Raw genomic sequence first — 5,868 nt, forward strand, 5'->3', positions numbered from 1 at the left:
AGTGAATGAGACCTTCACTCTGAACATCACTCCCAGAAGAGAAGATGATGGAGCCCAGTACTGGTGCGAAGCCAAGCTGGAGCTGGGACCAGCTGGACCACAGCCCCCTCCAGTGGTGACATCAGAAAAACTCAATGCTACAGTCTGTAAGTCACTGTGGGAAAATTAAAAGAATCAAACCTCAGTTTTATATTCACACCAAACCGACACAGTTTTTTCTTTGTTTGGTATCGCTTCCATATCTGTGCATAATCTTAAACCTTTTGCTGGGAGCAGCTTAGCTTATCTTAGAATACAGACTGAAAATATTAACAGACAGACCAAAACACATGATTTATACATCAGGTGTTTATTTGCTCAAATTACCCGTTTGTCTTTTCCTAGATTTTACTACCACAACCAGAAAGCCAGAACCTACAACCATTAAATCAACAACAAGGTCAACCACAAGAGCCACAACACCCCAAACAAAGTCCACAACTACAACCACCAAATCAACTACAAGCTCAGCCACAACGACAACAGCGACCAAGACAGCAGTAATTACACAAGCAATCACTACACCACAGAGCAGCTCCAACAGAATATTAACTCACAGCTTCATGTGTTTAACGCTTCTGCTCTCTGCTCTCATCTGATTTCATATCAAAAGATTCCATAAGCCTATTATAACAATGAATGTAATTAGATCATAGCAAATACTTCATTCATTTTCTGTATAGCTTCTTAGCTTTAAAGACAGTGAGTGAGCAGTATTTAAATGAGTTGTTGTTCTATATATGCACACACATAACGAACTAAGGTGAGTAGTTAGAGTTGCTTTCTTTTATTTAGACCATTAGAGTCGTTTACAGCTGTGCTAGAAACACCAACAAGCTGATGTTTCTCAGCTTGTAGTGTTGCTCTGGGATGTCGTCCTCATTTTAATTCATTAGAAATTAAACACCTTCATTTTCCCATAAATAAGAACACGTCCATTCTGACAGTGTTCACATTTATAATCTATTTGTTTTACAAACAAATGAGGAGCAGCAGAAATATAAGTTCAATCTCATAATATTGTCTTTATTTTTCCCTTTGTGCACATTCTCTCAGTCGACTTTAATCTCCGGCATGATCGCAGGAGGAAAAGTCATATTTTACTCTAAGAACTTAGTACATTTAGATATTTAATCATAAATAACACTGCAGGGAAATGTTTTCATTTGAGCTGTCGATGGTCTTTGATGAGGTCACAGCATTACCAAAGTTGCAACAAATCATTTCTGCCAGAGAAAAGTCGGGATCAGTCTGTGCATTAGTCCTGCGAGGATCATGAATGCCAAACTGGTGACCAAACAGTCCGACATTGGACCCATGTACCACAGTGCTGATTTGTATATAAATGCACATTATACATTTTGTTTTGCGTTAATGCTTTATTCACTGACAGCCACTATAACAGATCTTCCTGTAGTTACAATAACACCAGTTTTAGCTTCCTTCTATATAATGAAACATATGATCTGAGAATGGCTTTAATTGCAGAATTCTGTTTTATGTGTGTATAATGATTTTTCTATGTATGTACACCAAATATGAACCAAAATAAAGTTGTTGATTTTTTAATGTAAACAACTTCTTCCTCTTGGTCACAACATTTAATGTGTACATGAGAAGTTTCTGTCTTTCTGTTCATTTAGCCTGTTTGAAAAGACAAGTGGCACAAGCTGATTAAACCATTTTTAGACGAAAGAGAGGAAGCTGGAGAACCGCGATAAACCCAAAAGGCAACGAGAAGCCATGACTTGGTATTATTAGGATACACATTTGTGCATAATATTTGAAGTTGAATATATATGAATTATGAAGAGTTATGACGTATGAAAAATCAAAAGACTTTGAAATATATATGTACAAAATACTGCTGTTTCAACTACACCTGCTTACAGAAATTTAAGATGTGAGTGAAGTTGGACCCCCAACCTTCTTCAAATCCAACAAAAGTGGTATCAAACATTTGTGCTGCAAAAATTTTAGTTTGTGCAGCTACTATTTTAAAGATATTAATAAGAATTTCTAGAGGTCATCAGAGGTCAACCAGTCCCCACATTAAGGAAATCAAACAAAATTGGTGTCAATCAACTGTGCTACGTTTGTGCTACTAAAATTGTTGTTTGTGCTGCTTCTGTTTTAAAGATATTAATGAAAATGTAAAGGTCAAAAGGTCAACCAGCCCCCACGCATTACCCAAATCAAACAAAAGTGGTGTCAAACTTTTGTGCTACGTTTGTGCTGCAAAAATTTTCGTTTGTGCTGCAATCATTTTAGAGATATTAATAAAATAATGTCTTGATGCATGCTCAATCATCCAGGTTTACCTTTTGTAAATCCCAAATTGATTCTTGATTCTGTTCATCTGGATGTTGTGTTTTCAGTGGGAGAATGTTTTGTCATCCAAGTGACTTTTTCAGTCTCAGCTGACTGCAGGTTTCCCCAATCTTAGTACATGTACAGTCAGTGAAGAGAGATGTTACATCTCCCTTCACTTGCATTCCAGTCACTGAAGGTAGTTTGCAAGAGATTAGAGGATGACCCCAAATTCAGCAACAGAACCAGCCTCAGCACTGATCAGTTGTGTTTGCTTTTGGAACTGTGTGTTAATTCTACCTTTTTCTGTCATGGTCTGGGTGAGTCTGAGTAACTTTCCACAGCATCGGCTCTCCTCCTCTGGGTGGAGCCCACCTTTGCCTTGAGAATCTAAGTTAGGAATTCTTGTAAATAAAAGTTTTGTTTTTGCAAATCACTTCAAGCCTCTGATCTCTTGGTTCTGCGCTTGAGTCCATTCCACTCCATCGGCCTCTGAGCAATGACAGTTTCACATCCAAGGGTCAGTATTATTGTTCCATTGTGGGTCAGTACTACAGGCAGAAACATGGGTCTGCCATGGGTTCCCCAGTTTCACCCTCCGCGGCCAACATGTACATGGAAGAAGTGGAAAAGAGGGATTTGCTATCCTACCTTGGAACACCACCAAGTCATTGGTTCAGATATGTGGATGACACGTGCGTGAAAATCTAATCTCAGGAGGTACCACAATTCATGGATCACATTAACTCGGTGGACCAACACTACAAATTCACCAGGGAGGATATGAAAGGTGGCAGGTTAACCTTCTTAGACTGTGAGATTTCCATCAGTAAGGGGGGACATCTAAAAGCTGATGTGTACCATAAACCTACGCGCACAGATCAGTATTCAAGGTTTGACTCTCATCATCCATTGGAGCATAAACTGGGTGTCATCAGGACGCTACAACACAGAGCAAACACCATCCCCACAGACACAGCAGCCAGGGAAGCAGAAGAACAGCACATCAAGAAGGCCCTGAGTAAATGTGGTTATCCCAGCTGGACAGTGGACATTTGTCAAAGCTGGGAAGGCGGCTAAAGAAAGCTCCAGCCAATCCAGGAGAGAAGGACAACCGCTGCCTAAGCAAAAACTCGTAGTGGTCACGGTACTGGGTCTACGGCCCAGTGTTTTGTGTGTTTTTGTTTTATTCTTTGATTATTGTTATTTCCTCAGTGTTTCCTGGTTTATTTTGAAAGAGTATTGTGTGTTTGTCATTGTGTTTAGTTTCTCTTTCCCTGTGTCATTGTGTTCATTTGTGTCATTGTTTTTTTGGACAATTTTTTCACCACCCAGAGAGAAGATTACAAAGCCCTGCCCCTCCCCCACCGTGGTGCCTCTGATCACATCTCTGTTATGCTAATGCCAGCATACAGGCCCCTGGTCAAAGTCACGAAACCAGTTTGTAAGCAGGTACATGTGTGGCCAGAAGGGTCCTCAGAGGCACTGCAAGACTGCTTTTCCACCACATACTGGGAGATCTTTAAACAGACTGCACCACAGACTTTCAGAAATATACAGAAGTTGTCATTGCCTACATCTCAAAATGCATTGATGATGTCACAGAGACCAGGGCCATCACTGTTTGGGCCAATCAGAACCAATGGCTCACAGGTGAGGTCTACAGGCTCCTGAGGTTGAGAAATGCAGCCTTCAGAGCTGGGGATGAGGTGAGCCTAAGAACAGCAAGAGCAAACCTGTCACGTGGCATCAGAGGCGAAAAGGCTGTACTCCAGGAGGATTTCACAAAGCTTCAGCGACAGCAGAGATAATCAGAGGCTGTGGCAAGGAATAGAAACCAACACAGATTACAAGCCCACTCCGCAGACCGCTGTCGGTTCCACCTCTTTACCGGATGAGCTTAACAAATTCTATGCTTGCTTTGATGCACAGAAGACTCCACCTCTCCAACAACCGGGTGGTGACACTATCCCCAGACAGTGTGTGGAGATCCCTTGCCAGGATCATTACATGCAAAGCCCCAGGTTCTGATAACATCCCTGGGTGAGCACTGAGGGACTGTGCTGTGGAACCCACAGATGTCTTCACAGACATCTGTAATACATCACTGAGCCAGGCTGTTGTTCCCACATGCCTCAAAGCCTCCACCATCATTCCTGTACCGAAGTCACCTACCTCCTGCTTTAATGACTACTGTCCAGTCGCTCTCACCTCCATCATTATGAAGTGCTTTGAATGGTTAGCCATGCATCAAATCAAAACATCTCCTCCCCCCAACCTGGATCCATTTCAGTTTGCATACCGGTGTTCTGGAAATCCATCCTACCTCAAAAAACATCCTACCCAACGTTTCTGCGCAGACGCTGTGCATGCGCACAACACCAAACCCAAATTAACTTATTTTTCTCTCATCCAAGGTTATGGTTCTTATGGTTATGGTTAGGGGGTAGGTTTAGGCAAGTTTGCAGACGACACAACTGTGGTAGGTCACATCAGCAACAACGATGAGACCTACTGCAGGGGTGAAGTTCATCTGGCCGAGTGGTGCAGCAACAACAACCAGTACCTGAACGTGGAGAAGACCAAGGAGATCATCATAGACTTCAGGAGAACTCACTCCCTGCACACTCCACTAACCATCAATGGTGCTGCTGTGGAGAGGGTAAGTTCCTGGGTGTGCACATCCCAGAAGATCTCTCCTGGTCAAAAAAGAGAGAGCGATATCCTCACCACCTGGATCACTGTGTGCTATGACTCCTGCACTGGGTCCTGCTGGAAAAAATTACAATGGTAGTGAGAGCAGTGGAGAGGATTGTGGGTACTTCTCTTCCCTCCCTGCAGGAGATCTACTGAACCTGGCTCATCTGGAAAGCTCTCTGGATTACAGGTGACTCCACTCATCTGTCCAACAGCTTCTTCAGTTTGCTGCCATCAGAAAGGAGATTGAAGAGCCTCCAAGCTAGAACCAGCAGACTGACAGACAGCTTCATCCATCAGGCTGTCAGGATGCTGAATTCACTTTCTGCTCTCACACACACAAACTCCAGACCTGCATTCACCTCCTCCCTCCGAACTCCCTCCGAACAATCATACACATTCCTGTGTATGATTGTATATATGGCCTTTGACATTAAAGCTGACTTTAACTGTTTCCTCATGTGTTTCTCCTTCCTCTGATCACCTCCTGTGTGTCTTCCATTGTTCAGCGTCAGGTTGTCTGTTTTCCTGCCCTCCATGTCACTTCAGGTTTCCAAGGTTTTCATCATTTTGTTCAGGGCATGTTCATGTATCTAGTTCATGTTTGTATTTCATAGTTTCTTTCATGCCTGCACAAAATCATGTTCATAGTCGTCATAGTCTTTTCTAGTGTTGCCGGTTTGGGTCTTAGTTTAGCCCCTGCCACTGTTCAAGTTGTTTTGTTTCACACTCTTGTCATCAGCCCTAATAAGGGCTCGATTTTTGTTTAAGCTTCAGTTCCTCTCACTAGTGTTTGCATCTGGGTGCTGTTCACAAACACAC

The 5,868-nt window shown here is 42.5% G+C and overlaps 1 protein-coding gene across 1 annotated transcript in view; it reads left to right on the forward strand.

Annotated features, from left to right (window-relative positions):
• LOC102198644 (uncharacterized) overlaps nt 1–5,868 on the forward strand; it is a 36,007-nt gene that overhangs the window by 1,400 nt on the left and 28,739 nt on the right. The gene's annotated exons all lie outside the window — the stretch shown is intronic.

This window comes from Pundamilia nyererei, unplaced genomic scaffold (assembly GCF_000239375.1).
Source record: "Pundamilia nyererei isolate P.nyererei 1_Seehausen unplaced genomic scaffold, PunNye1.0 scaffold00145, whole genome shotgun sequence".
Classification (NCBI taxonomy): Eukaryota; Metazoa; Chordata; class Actinopteri; order Cichliformes; family Cichlidae; genus Pundamilia; species Pundamilia nyererei.